This window comes from Mustela erminea, chromosome 14 (genome assembly GCF_009829155.1).
Source record: "Mustela erminea isolate mMusErm1 chromosome 14, mMusErm1.Pri, whole genome shotgun sequence".
NCBI lineage: Eukaryota > Metazoa > Chordata > Mammalia > Carnivora > Mustelidae > Mustela > Mustela erminea.
The window spans coordinates 73,856,388-73,878,728 of record NC_045627.1 but is presented as its reverse complement, the minus strand read 5'-3'; the positions used below and the strand labels follow the sequence as shown (position 1 = coordinate 73,878,728).

Sequence of the window (22,341 nt, the reverse complement as noted above, 5' to 3'; positions counted from 1 at the left end):
CACTTATTTAAGCAGAAGAGAGGAAGGAAGGAGGGAAGGAAGGAAGGAAGGAAGGAAGGAAGGAAGGAAGGAAGGAAGGGGAAAGGAAGGAATGGATTTAAAGATGACTATCCCTTCCCCACCTCCTGTGTTCCCTTATCCTAGTTTCTGTATGTTTAAATAAGGCCTAAAGCATATAAAACAACAAGGCTCCTGGCTTGAAAAAACCCGGTCTTTCATTGTGTCTTTGGGGACCTTTATAAAATTATGTTGGTGATAATAATTGCTACAGTTTGATGAACTTACCATGTGAATTAAACTGCATGTGTATAATCTTATTGAGTCCTTACAACAGCCCTGAAATATAAGTACCTTGATTTCCCCCCATTTCTAGATTATAAAACAGATGATCATGGAGGTTAGAGTATATGTAAAGAAATACAGCAGTGAGTTGGCGTGAGGATCCTGGATCCTCTGTCCCTGAAATGCGTCATCTCAATGATTCCAATATGCTTGTATTAGATAAGTAGTTTCAAAAGAAACAAATAATTCAACGTCTTTATTCTTTTTTTTTTTTTTAAGACTTTATTTATTTATTTGACAGACAGAAATCACAAGTAGGCAGAGAGGCAGGCAGAGGGAGAGGAGAAAGCAGACTCCCTGCTGAGCAGAGAGCCTGATGTGAGGCTCAATTCCAGGACACCGAGATCATGACCTGAGCCGAAAGCAGAGGCTTTAACCCCTTGAGCCACCTAGGTGCCCCACAACTTCTTTACTCTATCAATAAATCTGGAGATACCTATATTCAGAGATACAGTCCAGAATACAGTCCAGAAATGAGGACTCTGCCAATGAAGGGCAGAGTTCAGGCCATAATCAGGTTTTCTGACCCCAAGACCCCACCCCTCTTCACCCCCCAAATCACTTCCTCATCTCCATCTTCCATGGAGATACTTAATGTTGATTTCCTCGGTTTGAATCTATAATTAATATGAAGAAAACACTGCCCAAACTTTCCTTGTTGAAGCAATCAACTCTTATTTTTAAGAACTCTCTTTGGGCTTAATCAGCAGGGAGATAGGAAGTTGCTTTCAAGGGCTCCTTGGTACAGTTGGGGAAAGTTGAGCCAGCTCATTCCCAGCATGGGCACCAAGGTCTGATGATTACTTTCTTTAAGAATCAGAACAGCAGTCTCTTCACCTTGATTTTGTAATAAAACAAAAGGAGAGGCAGAGCGGAGTGAGTATGGTTGTTCAAGCCATATCTTTCTCAGGAAGTGGTGTAAGCATAGGAAATTTGATTTGAAATGGAAGATTGTGATTCTCTACAGCCTTGACTTCTTAGAACCAGTGCATTTTACCTCCATTAGGGTCATCCCAGCTTTCATAGCTCAGCAGCAGTCGAAGAGGCAATACTGTAATAATCAGGACCGTTTGACTTGCAAGTGACAGAAAACACAATGTAAACTGGTTTATGCAAAAAGAGAAATTCGGAGAGCCCATTTAGGTGGCACCTCCAAGGATAGGGTCCTTTATAAGGTACAACTTGACACATGGCTCATCTTGTGAACTAAAGAGTTAACTTCTATCTGCCTTTTGCCTTTGTTTTCTACTGTGTTAGCACCATTCTCAGATGAATTCTTCCTTTTTAAGAGTATGATGATCATAGCAGCTCAAATTCAAATACAGTGAATACAGGGATTATGCTTCGCCAATACCTCAAACAAAATCCTGGAATTGAGTCTCATTGTTTTTTGTATGCATAATTCAAACCAATAGAACATTAAATGAGAGGCTAATAGAGTTCTAGACTGGCATTTCCTGATTTGCTTGTACTGTTGTGTGATCTTGGATGGTCAATTGATCTTCTTAGGACTAAATTTTGCTCCCTGTGAAATGGGGGATGAAATCACATCTAAAGGATGTTCTAGTTTTCATATGTCGTAGTTTTCGATTTGTGGAACATTCTGTCATTTGAGAGCTAAAGAGATTCCATTGTATCATCCACAAAATAATCTAAGAAGGGTTTGAGGTACAAATTCCATGTTTCACCTAGCAGAAGGAAGGCAGAGGGGGCAGCATGACCATCCCAAAAGGGATTTTAACTTAGGGAGAACTGTCTGGTTGAGGGAAATCAGAGACTGTTAACAGAAGTTTGATGAATGAATGCTGAACAGCTTAAAATAATAAATTTCACTTAAAAAAATCAGAATCCAATTGATATTAATGACCATGCCTAAAATTTATATCACTATTATACATTTTCATAAAGGGATTGGGTCTCTAAAACACTGGAATATTTGTTCAACATAGCATTTCCTTCAGTTATCTGGACAACCATTACTCATCAAGAATTAACTCATACCCTACCTCTTCTGGGAGAAAAAAAAAAAAGAAACAACAAAAACTTCTTTATGACTTTTAATTGGATTATGTTCTGCATTTTGTCACTCTTAATACTGCCTCTCCTTTGTAATTTAGTTCTTTACAACATGAAGTCCTTCTCTCCTTCTTTGCATGGGTATGTTTTATATACCTGTAGGTATACTCATATCTCACGAAATCTCATAACATCATTATCACTGTAGATGATTCCTTCCATCTAAAGTATTCTCTTCATTACCTAGTTCTTATAGTTTACCTCTGGGTGTTTCCTTCATTCTGTTTTATATACTCCTCTTCATCTGCTTATCCTTTCATTGCTGCTAATTTTCAGGTTGCGGTCCTAGACCCATTTCTTCTTTCAGTTTCCACACTGTCTCTATATAACTACACCCACCCCTGTGGTTTTACTCATTCATTTTCTATGGCCTCTTGAAGCTATGTTTCTGATCCTGGTCCAATCACTTCCCCAAATTCTACGTGTATTTACATATCAGATTTCTCTACTTGGATCTTTTATGGACACTTCAAGCTTCCAAAATGAAATTAATGGGTTCTTCTCATCTCTTCTTCTTCTTCTTTTTGTTAAGGTTTTATTCATTTATTTTACAGAGAGAGAGAATTAGAGGGAGGGTGAGAGCATGCAGAGTAGAAGGGGAGAGGGAAAGGGAGAAAGGGAATCTCAAGCAGACTCTGCACTGACTGGGGAGCCCAACGTGGGGCTCAAACTCATGCCCCTGAGATCATGACCTGAGCCACAATTGAGAGTCAGATGCTTAACTGAGTCACTCAGCCTCCCCTCTCCCCATTGCTTCTTAACCACCCCAACCTGGTTATAGTCACCCAGAATTTCCAATGTACGTAAATACCATTCCCATCCAATTGCCCAAGTCAAAAACCTAGAAGTCAATCTTACTGCTTCTCCCTATAGTATATATCCAATCAATCACCCAATTTCGTGAATTCTGCTCCACACCTCTCTCTTAAAATTCTGTGTGTGTACATTCCTACTACCAATACACTAATCCAAAGCCACTGTCTTCTGTAGCCCCAAAGGAGCCTACCAACTGTAGCTATTCCTCCGTGTCATCATTCCTCCCCATCCGCAGGTCCCTCAACTACTCTCCTCCTCCCAGGAAGTGCTTCCACGAATGCTGGCAGGAAAGAGAACTCTTTCTTGAGAATGATCAGCCACTGCCTATTGTTGTTAGTACAAAAAAATATATTTTTACAGTAATCTTGCATGGTTTATTCCCCAGTTGTCTCTCTTGTACCCCTCACACCTCCCTTCTTTCACTCCCAACTTGGGTCAACTCAGACGTGGGAACCGTATTATAAAAAGTGGAAATGCCAAGACAAATGGGCCCCCAATTTAAACACACCAAAGGGCTTGAGGAAATATTTTTCATTTTTTATTGAAGTTAATAGCACATTTTAAGATCATATTTTAATCAATTTTTATTAAAACAACATTTTAAGGGCTATTTTCCTCCTGTCATGATTTTATGACAAAATGAACTTTCTCTTGACTTGACAAAGATCCTCAAAATTTAAGGTGTGAAAGAATCAACCAGGAAATTCATATATATATATATATATATATATATATATATATAACCTCTAGTGTCCAACCCTATATAGAGATTTGTATTCAATGAACTCCTAGGTACAGCCTAGGATTCTGCATTTCTCATATGTGGTAGTTGTGGAACATTCTGTCATTTGAGAGCTAAAGAGATTCCATTGTATCATCCACAATGCATTTTAGTAAGCTCCCAAAAGACTCTGACGTCAGAGGTGTGAAAATTACAGTCTGAAATCATTTCAAGGGTCCAGTATTGTCCTGCTACATGCAGGTGGGTTCCCACTTCCTGATAGCTCAGTGGGGTCACTAAATAAAACATGTTTTTTAAAGGAAAAAAGCAGCACTCCCTCAGAGGAAAAAAAATGTCTTTTAAGCTTTTTATCCAACTTTTTTGTGTATGTTTAACCAATTTTTTTGGATAAGGAGTAAATTCCTTATAAGCCTACCTCTATTCTTGTCTCTTGTCCCAGTGTGGTGGTCAGTCAGTATTTCCTGCTCCTGTAACTATGTTCTTTTCTGCATGGGCTCATACTCTTTATTTGTTCTCTTACCCTCAGGATAAGGGTGGTTTTATAAAATATCCATGATATATATATAACATTTATGTGTAATATATGTACAAGTTATATATAGAGGGAGAGCTATATATATATATCTTGTATTATTATACAAAAATATTACACACACATCATAGACATTTTATATATATATATACATACATATAGACTATATATCTATATTATATATAGCCTATATATATTATACATATATTTGGTATATATATTATACCAGTATAGTACATAAATATTATATATAATGTATATATATAATTTATAATATATTTAATTTTCTAATTCTGAACATTTTTGGAAATGTGCTTCCTTCTGTTCTATCTCTTCCTGTCATTCATTCAGCAACTATTTAACAAGTGCCTTCTATGCTCCCAGTTCTGTGAGGGCCACAGGTGAATCTAATAATGAATAAATCAAACTTTGTCCCAGATACCACAGGGCTTCTAGTCCACTGACAGAAGAAGCCAGGAAATACGAACATTGCACAACGCCTTCTTTAATTATAGCCGTGGAAGTCCTGTGAAGAAGAAACAGAGTGCACAATACTAGCAAACACCATGGGGGGTCATGCACACGCAAACCCACCCACATACTATTAGGTTTGTCTTCTTCTTTAGTTTCCACAGACTTTACAGGGAAAAAAAAGAACCTCTTTGACCCAAACACTGGATGTTGTTAGATCTGGCAGTTGATCAAGAATATTATTAGTTGCATGGGGTTGTCCTGGGTCCTACAATAATATTTAATGTTTAAGGAGAAGTTTAAGATGGTGATAGTTTTCTCAAATTTGATTTAAAAGAAATAATATACAGTAAAACCACTTTTTTCTCTTATAAGATTCTGTAAAATGAAGAAAATATCTTGAAACTGTGCTAGGTGTGCGTTCTGTCACCTGAGTCAAGAAAGGAACATGTGTTATCTGCTATGGAGTCTAACTGTCCACATTTAACTGTCCACACATTTAACTGTCCAGTTAAAATGATGGCTCAGAAGGGTACATGGAGCATATGCATTGCATTTGGAGGGCACTGTGGATGGGTATGGTGCTTTTATTCCTTTTGGGTATACCCATTTCCAGATTGCAAGGTTCATGATGAGCTCTCCTGGAGTTGACCTGCCTCCCCCAAACCCCTGAAGAAAAAGGGCTATTTTGGGGGTGGGTGACTTAGTCATCTTTGAACCTTTGCAATAATGCAGTAAGAATTATGGTGATAGTGATAGGGAAAGTGCAATCCATCTTGCCCGAATACGTTTTTCATGACCATTTTGACTATGCTGAAATCTATGCATCCCATGCTGATCTGTTCCCTGCTGAACAGTGTGGTTCCAGCTGAGGCTGTGGAGAGAGGGCACGCCAGCCACTGTGCTTGTCCAGAGCGATGGCTCTTTCTTTTCAGCTGGCTGGCTGCCAGGCTCAGCAAGAAGGCATGCTGATTTCCCAAATATAATGCTTTGCTGGGGCTAGAATCAAAGCCATCAGGAGTAAAGAGTTTTTTCATCTTTCTTTTCTCCCTGCTTGTATATTCAGTGGGGATTCAGCAGTGAAAACGTGATCAGCAAAAGGCAGAGGCCCTGTTATGATCTTTAAAACTCATAAAGATAATTTTCAGGTCTTGATTGTCTAAAGATGACATGCATATTGATGTAAATATTGGAGTAGGCCTGCAAGTCACTTACAATAACTTTCTCACCTGTCTGTTAAGTTTCTTATTTTCTGTCTCTGCAGGATTATGGTTTCTATCTGAAAGACTTGTTGGAGCACTAGAGGCATCCCTGATTTTTCTAGGAAATGTGTTATCACTTTCTAGAAGTTATAATTCAACCGTAACAGTGATGTAGTCCCATGAGTTATAAAATACAAAAGCCTTTTAAAAATGAGCCAGCACTATTGTGTTGGTCAGAGATCTGTTGATTGAAAGTGACAGTGAGCCAACTAATGTGGCCTAAACCAGAAGATTCATTTATTAGAGAGTTTAAGTGTTGAAAATTCCATCAGGTATGGCTGGATCCAGGAGTCTAAATGACATAATCAGTGCTTTGCACTTCTCTTTTCACAGCTTCGCTTTTCTTTACTCTCCATTGCCTTCACTGCTGGACATGTGATGACTCCTGGAGGCTCAGGCTTGCACATCCTTACACCTACTAGATGACAGGTATAGTCTTTCTGGGTCCCAGGACTCACTCTGATTGGACTAAAATAGGGAACATCACCAATCTCTGAGCCAATCACTGTGGTCAAACAGATGGAATGTGCTCCTTCTCCAGGCCTCGATCCTATGACCACCCTGGAAAATTAATGTAGGGATGAGGTTAGCTGATTGATGCCACCCAAATCACATTAGCATGAAGTTCAGGAAGGATTCTTCCTCAAAGGAAAACCAGGTTGTCATTTTCAAAAGATTAAAAAAAAAAATGGACACTGGAAAAACAAAAAAGAATCAATGTGCATTACTTGTATCATCCATAGAACATCCAAAGACCCTTCCTTCCTGAGCATCCATCCCTCCTCTTGATTTCATCAACTAGGTCGAGCCACTCTGCCTTCTTTTAGGGTCTTGAATGCAGTGAGCTTCGTTCCACCTAAAGTTCTCCTCACTTGGCCTGCATCAGGCCACCCTACGTTTTCTGAATAAGCCCTTCATGTTTATGCCTCCAGTTCAGCTCTTCCCTTGTCTCTCATCCATGCTGCTTGTAGTTCTCGTCATCCTTCAAGGCCCAGCCCAGTTATCAGCCTCACTTCTTCCTTCCCCAAATGCTCCTCATAATTCCTTTCTCTGTTTTCTCATGGGTCCATTAGAATTGTGGTCAAGTTGTAGTTTAATTAGGGCACTTACGCATTGGTTTCCTCAGCTAGTCTGCAAGCTCTTTGAGAGTCTGAGCTATGTCTTTTACATCTTTATATAACTTGGGTATAGTCATATAACTTGGGTATATTTAAGAGGTTTTCTTAAAAAGGTAACTGTTTTTAATAGTACCTTAATAAGCCCACTGTAGTGCATAAATTATCTAAATACTTTACATTTGTTGTTTCACTTATGCCTCACAAAATCCTGTAAGATAGGAATTATTCATTATTAAGCCACTCTACGGATGAATAAACTAAGGCTCACAGAAGTAAAGAAACTTGCTCTTGGATCCCCTCCTTATAAGTAGTAAGGCTAGAATTTGAATCCATATCTCACTGACTCCAAACTCTGACATGTTATCCACTGTGCAAACTGTCCCTTAGCCTGACACTGTGTTTGCTAGTGAAGAACTTGTCAGATACGAATGGGCGTACTAAGGAGATGCCACTTGTCCACTCCGCAATAAACTCTGATTTCCACATATGGAATTCTCTACAACATCAGATAAATTGTTGAGTTACTCGTGCCAGTTTTTAAAGCATCTTTATTCCCTGCTTCACATCTGATCCACCATGAGTACCTGACCTACTGGAGTGGGATGGTTTTTTTCTGTAAGAAAAGTTCACACCAAAGTTGGCAATTTTTTTTTTTTTTCCAAAATGTGTGCGGTTCATGGAGATCACAGTTGTTCCTTCTTATGTAGACAGGGCAGTCTGAGTTGCATCCAGTAGGTGTCACTAGGCTTTCCTTTCCTGACCACAGCCAGAACTCACTTAAGCAGCTGCTGAAAAGGACACGTAGAATGTTGCATTGCTTCCTAAAAGTTAAATCATCCTAGTTGCAGCAGGGTTCCTCCCCAGCTTGCACTCACCTTTCTCTCTGCCCTAGAGCATGGCCACATAGATCAAATACCAGTACTAAATACATAGGAGGGATGGGTACCCAGCCCCAAGTGTGGCAGTCTCCATAGACCGCCCTTGAATGAGCTGGCTCCTTGGCACAGCTTAGAGCTGATGATGGGAAGGAAAAGATACAGATACATTTCAAGCCCTTAAGAGGAAAAATGCCTCTGGCAAAGGACGTCTAGATTGGATTGATAGGTTGCACCAGGAAATGTTTTTCTCTGCATCGGTAGGGCTGCTGGATGCTTTGATCTAGTCACTTGATCTAGGTAGTATCTAGCCATTCAACCAACATTTCCCAAAACTCTTCTAAGAATCCAAATGACTGTAGAAGCTAAAAAGGATACATAGGATACAAAGGATACATAGCATGGTTCCTATATTCCTAGGAATTTACTGGCTACTAATACCCATTGATTCAGCCAGTACTAATTGGGCACTTACTGAAGAACTGGGAATAGAGTGTTAGACTACACAAGGCATGACTCCTGCCCCAGTGGAGCTTCCAGCTTAGGAGAGAATACAAACATTAAATAAGTAATGACACAGTGCTAGTGTATACTAGTATGATTAGCAAGTTAACAAATAATGTAGGAATATATAGCAAGGAAGTCATGTGAGAGTGAGTCAAAGGCCTTCCAGAAGAGATTGTTTTTAAGAGGAGATCCAAAGGTGAGTTGGAATTAAATGGGAGATAGGAGAGGGGGAGGAAAAAGAAGAGAATGGTCTCAGACGGAGGAAAGAGTCTATGTGAAGGTCCAAAGACAGGATGGAACGAGGTACATTGAAAGCTCTGAAAGAAAGTCTAGGGGACTAGTGAGCAAGTGGCAGAAGGCGGCACTGAAAAGACTGATGGAGGCATCTGTGTGGCTCAGTGGGTTAAGGCCTCTGCCTTCGGCTCAGGTCATGATCCCAGGGTCCTGGGATCGAGCCCCACATCAGGCTCTCTGCTTCGCAAGAAGCCTGCTTCCCCCTCTCTCTCTGCCTGCCTCTCTGCCTACTTGTGATCTCTGTCTGTCAAATAAATAAATAAAATCTTAAAAAAAAAAAAAAAAAAAAGACTGATGGATAGGGCTAGAGGACCCAGGACCTTCTTTCTACGCCTCTTTAAGGAATCCAGAATGTATTCAACAGCAATGAGAGCTGCTGATGGGTTTTTAAGAGCGTCCTAATACGAGGTGTTCATTTGTTTAGTTATTCAACAGTATTTACTGCATAGCTATATGTGCCAGTGTGCCTAGTGCTGGAGACGAATAGAGATATAAACTGCAATGAAAAATTTAAGAAGTAATTCTGATTCAAGGAGGAGGAAGATAGACAAGTCATCTCAGAATGAAAAAAAACCTGCCATAAAAAAGCCATTGGGCATCCTGGCATGTTTCAGGATCTGTTCCAAGCCCTGGAGGTTCAATAGTGAATTAGACTCAGTCATCATCATGAAGAATATTTATAGTATACATTTAAGATCAGGAAGAAAGCTGCAGTAAGTCAGAGATTAGAACAAAAATTTACAGTCAATAGAGAGACTTCATCTCATAGATGGACACTGAGAGTATGGCATAGTTAAAGCAAATATAAAGGAGACAGGCATTTTTTTAAAAAAGGTTTATTTATTAATTTGAGAGAGATAGAGAGGGGAAAAGGAAGAGAAGCCCAAGTAGTCTCTCACTGAGGATGGAGCCCATGACAGGGCTCGATCCCACAATCCTGATATTATGACCTGAACCTAAAGCCAGAAGTCAGACACTCAACAAACTGAGCCACCTGTGTGCCCCACAGATCCAAATGTTTTAGTGTTTACATTTTTATAGTAACGATCTCACCGACTGTGTCACACTAAGAAGAACCAGGACCTGTGGAGTGGAGAGATGGCTGGTTTCAGGTCCGAGGCAGGACATGTACAAGATCAGCCTGGGCCAGCTCTTCATACCAGATAGGAAAGAAACAATCAAAGATGACTGGAGTCCTATCCAAAGGACACAGGAACAAGCTTGAGAGGTATCTCACTGACCACATATGGGACAATTTGAACATCAAGTAAACCTCAATTGATAATGACCTGTACAATTATAAAAATCTATAGACTTGTAATCATGGTTAAAATATATAGACCGCTCCCCCAAAATAATCCAAAAATTCTCATTGGTCAACATTCAAAGTAACTCCTCACTCTGAAAATTGGCAAGTAATGGGAGTTAATTAGATATTTATTCTGCCTTTCCTGGGTAAGCAGTATTTCAACCTAACCCCAGCCCTAGGTGGAGAAAGTACTTCTTTATAGAATTCCAGTAATACATTTGAAAGGATGGAAGAAATAACAGAATTAAGAAATCGACGTTTTATAATTTGTAATGAAATGATTAATTTAGGTACAGGTTATCAATCAATACAAAAACATTTTTTAATACATGGAGGACTTTGTGAAGGAGAGATCAGTTTCTTACATCTGAACTTATGGATCCCTCTAAGCATTAAACTGATCCTAGTGGCAAAACTAGAAATTTTTGCCACCTGAGACAAGATGAAAACCATAGCACCACCTGAGAGGTATTGGTGGCAATAAAAGGTCAGATCTGAATAGAACTGATGGTTCACCCTTAGAGCTTGTTGTGTTTGTATACAAGACATATGGAGTATGGGGAAGTAAATGAAATGCCACCATGAAGAAACAAGCAGAAAAATTGAGAAGGTGAAATATTTCTAAACCGTTTTCTTCAGTAAGACAATAGACTAAGGTAAAATAAAATAAAATAAAGTAAAATAAAATAAAATCGGCCCTGCTCTACATCAAAAGATTCTAAGAGACATAACCAAATATAATATGTAGGTCTCATCTGAATGCTATTTCAAACAAGTCAACTGTGAAAAGACATTTTTGATATAATCAGGAAATATGAATCTAATGGATCATAAAAAAATTCAAAGAATTATTGTTGCTTTTGTTAGGGCTGATAATAGCATTGCAGTTACATAATAAAATGTCTGTATGATTTAGAAATGCATACTGAAGCATAAAGGGGTAAAATGGCAGGAGTCCTAAAATTTGCTTTAAAATCCTTGGCCAAAAAAAAAAGAGAGCGTGGCCTATGAAGCTAATGTGACAAAATCTAGGAAACTGTTTAATTTGGGTGTCATTTATGCATATCCACTATACTGTTCCTTCTTCTTTTGTGTATGTTTGAAATTACTCGTGAAAAATAAAGAGGTCGCATGAGTCAGGGAGGCAAAGATCCTCAACACGCAGGTGAAGCACTGGAAACCCCACTGATGGCTGGTTGGTAACCCACTTTGGCTGAGGAAGTAATTCTAATGCTGGGAGTAAATAGCCAGCACTGTGCTCAGAAATCTTGCCCATTTGCCTAGAACTGGAGATGAAAGCTGTGGTTTAACAATTGGTTCCTGGAGGGAAATGGTTTCCAACTGCTGAGGAGATGAATCATCGAGTATCAATAAGGGGGTTGTTCACTAGCTAGGAGTATCCAAGGCCCTGGTTTCTGGCCTTTCTCAAGCCACAGGCAAATCTCAGGCTTGTTAATCAGATGAAAGCATCTTTCCACCTGCTCTTGGTTAGGCTCTAAACAGCAGCTACCCTGCCCTAATGATGAGAGTATGAAACCCTTATATTCTCTTATATATGAGGATATAAAATGTTCCTTTTAATGTGGGTTAAAAGAAACTTACCTTGCCAAATAGAAGCAAATCTGTGGGCAAAAGTTCACACTTAGATGGTGTCTATAATTTTCTTTTCCTATATAATTCGGAGAGGTTTTCTCTGGATCAGCAAAGAGGTGGGAGTGCTAACACAGCTGAGACATAACTAACTCTATTTTCAGGAAAATGACACTAACTGGCATAACTGCCTACTGCATGGCCGTCACCCTGCTGGTGGCTTTCTAAAAGTTAACTCATTCAGTGCAAGGTAAATGTTCATTAAAAGCAGAACAGTCTGGAGAAATAAGTCTAGAAAACTCAAGGACTAAGACAGCATTGAGTATCTACTGTTTACCTTTCCTTCTCCAGGAATCCAGGGAGAATGGCTACAGAAACACCAGGTACTGGTGATTCTGTAATCATAGATGAAACTCCTAGCCAGGCAGTCCTAGAGTTTTCACTTTATGGAGGAGACGTAAGTAAGAAATTACTATTTGCTTCGGTTAATCAATTATAAAAGTGTCTATGCAGAACTTGTGAGGAAATTCGTTAGGAGGTGGTTTTGTAGGAAGTGGATATTGCCAAGAACAAAATATGTTCACAGAATGAGTTATTTGAAGAAGTTAAAATGTGATCACTATACTGTAATTTCCATGAGAAGCCATGTCTATCTTGATTATCATCATATTATCAGTACCTAACACAGTTCCTGGCCCAGGCTCTTCTGGGCCTCAACAAGCATTAGATGGATGATGGATGGATGGATGGATGGATGGATGGATGGATGGATGGATGGAAATGAATTTTCTCTCCTTAAAATGTGGTTCAAACACCTGTTTATTCCTTGCCAAGTAGACTAGAGTCAAGCAAGCACTGAGGTGGAATTTTGTTGTTTGAAAATTATAAATCACAGAAAGACATAGATTCTTACATGTGTTATAAATTCACTGGTCTTTCATAAATACACTTGGAAAGTGTAGCTAAAACCTCTGCATTGTTCTTTTGATTCATCTTCTGAATCCAATTTGTGCTACAGGTTTCCTCTTCTCCCCAAATCATCCCATTTCCAATCCACACGTTCACCTGCTAAGTCTGGGATTTTGAAATCTCCTCTAAACTTGACCTGTTCTAGACTTCTGTGTTTCTAGAATGTCCCACACACTAATCTGCATTTATCTAATTATTTTCTACCTAACTCTAAATTTCCTCAGATTCCCCATTATCCACAGATTACTCAGAACTGTCCAGTCTGGCAGACTCTGTCATTGGAATCCTCTCTCCTAATGAAATTGGTCTTCCCAGTCTGCCCCAGTAAAAGTCTCTGCTCAAGCTAAAGTAGTACTTAGCTCTGATTTTGGCACACCATGAAAGAGTGAAGCAGCTGTACTCAGTTCCTTTGGTTTCCCAAATGTTTAGGTGTTCTGTTGAGCCAGAAATGCCACTTGTGATGAATCACACATACATACACAGTATGTATACAGTCTTGACAACACAAGCTCTTTGCTAACCTCTCTATCCTAACTCCAATGATCTGAAAGGATCTGTGCATATAAGGAGAATAAGACTGCCTTAACCTCCTCATTTTCCACACTTCCCTCCATGTTAGTGAACGAGGCTGCCAACACAAAATACCATAGACTGGTGGCTTACACAACAGAATTTTATTTTCTTACAATTCTGGAGCCAAGAACTTTGAGATCAGGTGCCAGCATGGTCAAGTTCTATTGAGAGTTTCCCACCTTGTAGATGGCTGCCTTGTTACTGTGTCCTCATGTTGCAGACAGAGTTCTAGTGTCTCTCCTACTTATAAAGTCACTAACCCTATTAGATTAAAGTGCCACCTTTATGACTTCATTTAGCCTTAATTATCTCCTAAGGGCCCTATCTCCAAATAGAGTTGTACTCAATGTTAGAGAATTAACATATGAACTTGAGGGGGACATAATTCAGTCTAGAGCACCTCCCTACCACTGTGCCACCCATTATGCTAGTTGTGTGTATGTCATTTTTGAGCCAAAGCTTAAGTTACAAAATGCCTCATGCATTATAGTAATTAATTTAGAACCAGAAAGCTCAATATCAAAAATTTCTGATGAGTTTAATTTTTTGGATAATCTTTTATTTTGTTTCTCAAGGACTCAGAGATACCTGACACTTCCATAACACAGAATAACAGTTGAGTCCAATGATTTGGGGAACCTACAGTAGCATCAAGCTTGGGTTCAAGTCATGACACTTATGAAGGACCTTGAGTAAATTACTTAATGCTTTGAAATTTTATTTTCTTATCTGACAATGGAAATAATACCTAACTACTTAGACTATTAAAGGAATGAAAATGTACATGCTATGAAGGGCTCAGCATACATGCCCAGCATATAGCATATAGTATAAATTGATGGATGTAAAAAAAAGTCAAAATTTATTGAGAATTGACCCTGAGGCAGATACTATACTAAGCCATTACTTACATTACGTCATTTATTCTTTACAGTATATGCCTACAAGGTAAGGGCAGTTATTAATTCCATTCCATTTATTGACATTTAAACCCTAGCACCCAGTTTTGTTTTGTTGTTGTTGTTGTTGTTGTTGTTTTTTAACCACTCTATCGTGTTGCCTCTTAATTAAAAGGTTGAACTAGATGAGCTTTTGGAGCCCCCACCCCAACCTGGACTACTCTAGAATTCAAAGATTATTTCTTCCTTGATATATCTCCCATGGAATTGAGTGGTGGATGGAGCCCATCCTCTCATATGGCCCCAGAGTGTTGTCCACACCCCAACTCTCTTCCCCAGAGAGTTGTCCACACCCACCGAAGTGAACAACCTTCCAGAGCCCTCTACCCTCACTTGATTCCCTTTCCAAAGTTCTGACACACTGGGTTGACTGAACAGGCTATCACAACTGAGTCCTTCCCTAGGATTAGATGTCCTTGTGGAAAGCATCCAGGTACCTTTGTTCTCTTAGGCTGTGAGCTCCTCTTTCTTTTTACCAGGAGAGGTTCAATATAAAGTATAATGTGTGTTGTTTGTATTTTCATTGATGCATGCAATTATTCCAAGATGATGTTCCCTTTGGTTAATTGTATAAACTATAATTATTGCAGGAGGTTATTTTTGACTGTAACTGCTTAAAGGTACAGAAAAGCAACTCTCTTTATCTTCAAATTCAGAAGAAAATTCTACCTCTACCTTTAAGAGAAGCTGAAAGAAATGAGTACCTTTATTTATCTCTACCTGGCTTTGAATGCGCTTTTTAAAAATTGTATTGGTTCGTGCTCAGAACCAGTAAAGCAATAGGGAAAAAATGGAACAAAATGGTTCTTTATGGGTTTCCTATTTCTCTCTCCACTGTAATTTTTTTTTTTAAAGAACATGCAATGCAGTTCTGCCTCTAGATATTCTCCCTTTGTTCAACATTATTGCCTTTGCCACCTGCCTTGAAATGGTCCTTCAAGGTTTTGATAAATCAGTTGCAAAGGTGTCTGGTTTCATTGTAACATCTGTAAGTGCTTTTTCTGAAAGGCTCCTTTTATGCTACCTAGAGAAATTCACCTCAGTGAGTCTTTGGAGAACCCTAAAATCAGCTCTAATATATCAGAAAGGGAAAGGGTATTATTTTTCTCTCCTATCTTTACTTTGGAAAGGCACTGAGGGCATTTCAGAGGAAGGAAAGCAAGTAATGAAAGGAAAATGATCATTTTGAGAGACTCCTCTGCAACTGCCCTTTTTTTTTTTTTTGTACTATGATGCTAAGAAGTTTAAATATGACCTTAGAGACCTATCCCAGCATTCTCCACTAGTCATTCACCCCTACTGAGGTGTTTCCTTTTTTTCACCCCAGCCAGATGAATGAGGAGATGTTACAGGGACTTATAGACACTGACATCTCCCCCAACCCACCAAGTGAAATTGGCATTTGTCCTTTGCAAGCTCATCTCTAGGATCACAGGACAAAGATTCAGAATAGATGGTCACTGGTAGGTTGGAAGGAATGAGAGGCATTATCTTATTCTCCAGGGTTCTCAGGAATAAAACTATGTATATGCCCACCAGATTGTCCCAAACAACCTACAGATCACTGGTGTATAATGGAGATCCACAGAACTTTAACCAAGAAACTAATTTTACCAAATTATCCAAATGTTCATAAATCAACCAATCCTAGGCTGGCCTATGGTTTTTCTGATTGATGAGTCCATGAGCATAAAGACTATCCAAATTCCATCCTGGGGAATTTTATATGGAATTTTCCCCTGAAGGGGACAGAGATCAGTTGTATGAAGATAGTAATTTGGGGTGAGGAATTAGGCAGTCCACGGAACTGGATGTAGAAGAGACTTGCTTCTTTCTCATTTCTGGATTCTGAGCTAAGAGAAAACTTGGCCACACAGACACAGGCTGAGAGCAAGAAGCACCATCCAAACTGCACTCTGAGGGAGCAAGAGCAGCATGAGAAGAACGAGAAGACCTCGTCTTCAGGTTCACTCTTGCATCTGAGCTCCAGCCCCAAGAAACAAGTTCTGAGCCTCTGGATAGAGTAGAGAAGTGTTTCTTGCTGGGAACTTCTGGCAAGAGCCAGCTTTAGAACCTTTTCTGACTCACCCACCAGGGCACATGAATGGGTTTAAGGTCCAAATGCCAATTCCATCCTAATTCCATCCTGCATGAATTGCAATAATTGATTGCTGAGAGCTACAAACTCAGATGCCTAGTAGTTCTGCCATGTCATACACTTAATGTGTACACTGGGAGAAGCAGTGATTGGAATTTGAGTAATCTGGAACTCAGCTATCTTGGGTATTGTCCTTGAGGGGACAACTGAGTCCCATTTTTTCTGACTGGTGACTAAGACATTCTTCTCCTCCCCTCTTCTTCCTCCATCTCATCCCTTTCCTACTCCTGAAAATTGTTATTGATCATACCAATACTGTTTATTGGCTATGGCCTATTCATTGATATACCAACAAGTCTTCAAATTCTATACATCTAGAACTAAACCCATCATCTTTCACCCTTGGCCAAATTCTTGCCTGATCTGTCTTTACGTGCCACTAGTCATTCTCCTATCTATCAAAACTCAAAATTTCAGCATCCTTTTGGATTTCTTCCCTGGTCACAAACTTCCTATATCTCCCACCTTTACAACCTCTCATCTCTATGCCTTCTTTCTTTACCAGAGCCATTAAGGAACTTCTTACCTTCCTTGCAGACAGAAGGTCCTAGAGCACCATTATTGGTTTCCCTGCCATCCGTCTATTCCAGCTAAAATAAACCCTGCACACTTGCCACACAAGTAATCACCTCATATTACTGTTTTGAATATATCAGTTATTGTTCAAAATCCTCAGTAATTCACTACTGCTTATAATGCTGAATCTAAACATAGTTGATTCTCATTAGGCACTGTAATTATACCCTATAAGATCACTCTGAACGCTGAATTAGTAAATACTGAGCCATTGCTCCTAGGTTCCTGAGAGCTTTTAGTCATTCACTTTTATTAACCCATCTATACATAATCTTCTTTAAGTGTTAAAATGCCCCTTTTTTAATACATGCTGTTGGTTCATGAACATTGAACTCATAACCAACAGCACTATAAGTCATGTATTTTTTCTGTAAGACTCATAACAGCCTTCTTCCTCTTAAGGAAACTAGACAACATTTCAACACTATGCTTGGGGGACATTCAACACCAATGCAAAATATCTGGCATTAAATATATTGTAAAAAATGATACCTGATTACTGTGTGAAAGCTATGGGTGTCAAGTGGCTCAGGTTTTTTGCTACTCCGCACATGTCAATGAATGACCATGAAAGGGCCATGAGTATTGACTTTTGGGTTAAAAATAAATTTTAGTAAGTAGGAAAAACTTCAAATATGGAATCATGAATAACGAGGATTAACTATGCCCCATTTTGGATTGCAAAGCCTCCAATAACAAGGTCATTGCCTCTCTCTCTAGTATTACATCCCATTATGTCCCTATACCCCACTCCTGCTCAGATGCTCAATCTTTCTGAATTTGCTTCCTATTTTTCTGCCTTTTCTTTCTTCATGCCACTCCCTATTTGTGGCATCAATTAATAATTCTTCAGTTGCAAGCAACAGATATTAGTGAGTACCACCTAAAGAAGCACAACAGAGTATTAATGAGAAGAGTGGCTCACAGACTAAAACTGAGAAATCAAGAACCAGGAAGGCTATGTGCCAGGGAAGCTGAGAGATCCAAGCAAAGGGAGCCCATGGACTTTCTAAGATGCTATCTTCTGCATGACTCCACCCCAGCTAATTCCCTATTACTCCCCCCATCTTATGCCTCCAGTTTTCTAATTCTTAGGAGAGACAACCTGATTGGCCTATTTGAATAAATTGTCTCTTACCCTCAAGGTGTCTCAATCCCAGTAGATAAAATAAGGTGGAATGATAATGGAGCTAATCTGGCTCATTTGCTCACCACTTTGGACAGTGTGACAGAGTCCTTCACCAGTGTAAGACTGGAATCAGGTCTGCTCAGATAAACACAATAATCATTGAACTTTTTTTTCTTCATATCCATAGTCTAGAATTCTACTTATCCTTCAATTTCCATCTGAATATATTGCATCATACTCATATTCATATTCAGTCCTATTGTATAGCTATATGAAAAACTTTCTTATCATTCATTCACTTACATATTCAGCAAATATGCATTAAGTACCTACTGCATACAGAGATTGTCCTAAGCCTCCCTTGCTCTGGCCTTCTAGAGGGCAGGGACTATGGCCTGTTCATCTTGGAACACCAGCAGAAACTAATAATGGGCCAAATAAATTCCACATGGAATGGCCCATATCCGAGCAGCTTGATTTTATTCAAGAATGAGTTATTTTTTAAGAGTCATGGAGCTTGGTGTAGTTGACTTCCTAGTCAACATTATAACCAATTTTTTTCTATAATCCACTGATGTTATATAATTTACCTCAGAGTGACTCAGGTACAAGAATTAGATACAACACATTACATAGCAGAATAAAAATGTACACACACAACACACCTATTTTTAATGATTCCAGAAGAAAAATTCTCAAAGGCTTCATAAAACATAGCACCAAAAGAGATTATAGAATTCTTTTCTCCAGTTCTGTTAAGATCCATTCACTACTTCAAGTAGCTTATCTATTTGTCAAGAATTAGCACAGTAGGGGCGCCTGGGTGGCCCAGTGGGTTAAGCCTCTGCCTTCAGCTCAGGTCATGATCTCAGGGTCCTGGGACTGAGCCCCGCATCGGGCTCTCTGCTCAGCAGGGATACTGCTTCCTCCCTCTCTCTCTGCCTCCGTCTCTGCCTACTTGTGATCTCTGTCTGTCAAATAAATAAATAAAATCTTAAAATAAGTAACCATGATAGGAGTTGTAAAGTTCAGCCGACATCCCCAGGAAATGATATCCCCCAATACAATGGCGGGGAGGATATACAATGCATCGTATACTGCCTGTACTCTGAATTTCTTTATGGGCCAGAGGATCAAAATCTGGACTCATAACAAAGAATTTATATCATTCTTGAGACTATTCAAAGCTCTTTTCTAAGATAAGATACAGTCTTTGTCCAGCAAGCCTGTGATGAAGTGGGATGTGTTCTGGATGAGACAGGAAGTCCACATCTTAACCTCTCAGTTCAGCAGGCCAGCTCAGCCTCTTGCATGACTAGCCATTCAGCGTACATTTTAGCTGATAGTCTTGACTGTCTGCATTCCTGAAATTTGTACTTTCCCAAATTGACTGCAACTCAATACCTACCAAAGGCTCTCTTAAAGCCTTTAATTTGCAAGAAAGGGTCTAAAAGAAATGTTAAGAAATGTCTTCCTTCTTCCAGGTTCTCCAAGTGAAGTCCCTGTCATAAAGCAAAGTACCTGGACCACAATACCTAGGCTTCTTATAAATGTCTTTGTGGATTTTTACCACTCTCAACTTTTACAGACAACTGACCCTCAAAAAAAAATTATTTTAATCATGTTTTAAATTTATTTTATAAGACATTTTTATTTTAAATAAAATAAAACATTTTATTTTTATAAGACATTTTATTTTTATAAAAACATTTTTTTAATTTATATTTTATTTATTTTCGGCATAACAGTACTCATTATTTTTTCACCACACCCAGTGGCTCCATGCAATCCATGCCCTCTATAATACCCACCACCTGGTACCCCAACCTCCCACCCACCCACCAATTCAAACCCCTCAGATTGTTTTTTATAGTCCATAGTCTCTCATGGTTCACCCCCCCTTCCAATTTACCCTAACTCCCTTCTCCTCTCTAATTCCCCATGTCCTCCATGCTATTTGTTATGCTCCACAAATAAGTGAAACCATATGATAATTGACTCTCTCTGCTTGACTGATTTCACTCAGCATAATCTCTTCCAGTCCCATCCATGTTGCTACAAAAGTTGGGTATTCATTCTTTCTGATGGAGGCACAATACTCCATAGTGTATATGGACCACATCTTCCTTATCCATTCGTCTGTTGAAGGGCATCTTGGTTCTTTCCATAGTTTGGCTACCGTGGCCATTGCTGCTATAAACATTGGGGTACAGATGGCCCTTCTTTTCACTACATCTGTATCTTTGGGGTAAATACCGAGTAGTGCAATTGCAGGGTCATAGGGAAGTTCTATTTTTAATTTCTTGAGGAATCTCCACAATGTTCTCCAAAGAGGCTGCACCAACTTGCATTCCCACCAACAGTGTAAGAGGGTTCCCCTTTCTCCACATCCCCTCCAACACATGTTGTTTCCCGTCTTGCTAATTTTGGCCATTCTAACTGGTGTAAGGTGATTATCTCAATGTGGTTTTAATTTGAATCTCCCTGATGGCTAGTGATGATGAACATTTTTCATGTGTCTGATAGCCATTTGTATGTCTTGATTGGAGAAGTGTCTGTTCATATCTTCTGCCCATTTTTTGATATGTTTGTCTGTTTTGTATGTGTTGAGTTTGAGGAGTTCATTATAGATCCCGAATATCAACCTTTTGTCTGTACTGTCATTTGCAAATATCTTCTCCCATTCCGTGGGTTGCGTCTTTGTTTTTTTGACTGTTTCCTTTGCTGTGCAGAAGCTTTTGATTTTGATGAAGTCCCAAAAGTTTATTTTTGCTTTTGTTTCTTTTGCCTTTAGAGACATATCTTGAAAGAAGTTACTGTGGCTGATACCGAAGAGATGACTGCCTATGTTCTCCTCTAGGATTCTGATGGATTCCTGTCTCACGTTGAGGTCTTTTATCCATTTTGAGTTTATCTTTGTATACGGTGTAAGAGAATGGTCGAGTTTCATTCTTCTACATATAGCTGCCCAGTTTTCCCAGCATCATTTATTGAAGAGACTGTCTTTTTTCCACTGTATATTTTTTCCTGCTTTGTCGAAGATTATTTGCCCATAGAGTTGAGGGTCCATATCTGGGCTCTCTACTCTGTTCCACTGGTCTATGTGTCTGTTTTTATGCCAGTACCATGCTGTCTTGGTGATCACAGCTTTGTAGTAAAGCTTGAAATCACGTAGCATGATGCCCCTAGTTTTATTTTTGTTTTTCAACATTTCCTTAGCGATTCGGGGTCCCTTCTGGTTCCATACAAATTTTTGGATTATTTGCTCCATCTCTTTGAAGAATACTGGTGGAATTTTTAATCACATGACTGCCTTCTTTCTTTCAATTTTTTTCTTGAATGTATTGTATACTAGATACTCAGTGTCCTTTATACAAACACCTACAGGATAAATTCTTCTGTCAGTGGAATTCAAAGACAAAGTTTGCCCCTATAGAGTGAATTTGAAGTTTTCTTGTCATCAGATAATAAAACATTATGCAACTCATTTCCCTTTTTGTCCCTTTTTTGTTCTAGAAAATTCAAGGTCTGAATTCTGACATTGAGTTTGTCTATTGTAAAGTCATTCCTTTCTGAGGGGTGAAGAGATTTGTATCCCCTTTTCCCCTCCCTTTATTGCTCTATAGTATGCAGTGTTTAATTTTTTGAAGCTGTTTCAAACCTTCAGACACTTTAGTAATAGGTGGGAGATAAGTCTTAAACCAACGCAGATCTAATTTGTGATCCTTCCCCCATTAATTCAGTCTCCTGTCAAGATCCAAAATCAGGAGTAATATCTCCTTGAGTGCTTGTTCAAATGCTATTCAGCACTGGGAAAAGGGGGGAAAGTAATCTGTGTTTTACTTTCTCAAAGATGCAGCCAGTATGAACATTTGTCTGAACATCAATAACAATTAGATCTTAATTGTAAGGATATGTTCCAAGTAACATTCCGTTCCCGAAGGAGCAGGTTTGGGTAATTTGAGCCTCAGATTAATTTTGTCCTTTGCCGTGAAAGTCATGCTAATAGTGGATACTAATCAAGTTCAATGTGATGAGGTAGA

At 39.1% G+C, this 22,341-nt stretch overlaps 1 long non-coding RNA gene across 2 annotated transcripts in view; it reads left to right on the top strand.

Annotated features, from left to right (window-relative positions):
- LOC116573465 overlaps positions 1–21,130 on the top strand; it is a 93,898-nt gene extending 72,768 nt beyond the window's left edge. For both annotated transcript variants that reach the window (XR_004278806.1, XR_004278805.1), the window contains 2 exons: positions 6,575–6,670; positions 21,093–21,130. This is a non-coding gene — a long non-coding RNA (uncharacterized LOC116573465). The remainder of the gene's footprint in view (positions 1–6,574; positions 6,671–21,092) is intronic.
- The last annotated feature ends 1,211 nt before the right edge of the window (positions 21,131–22,341 follow it).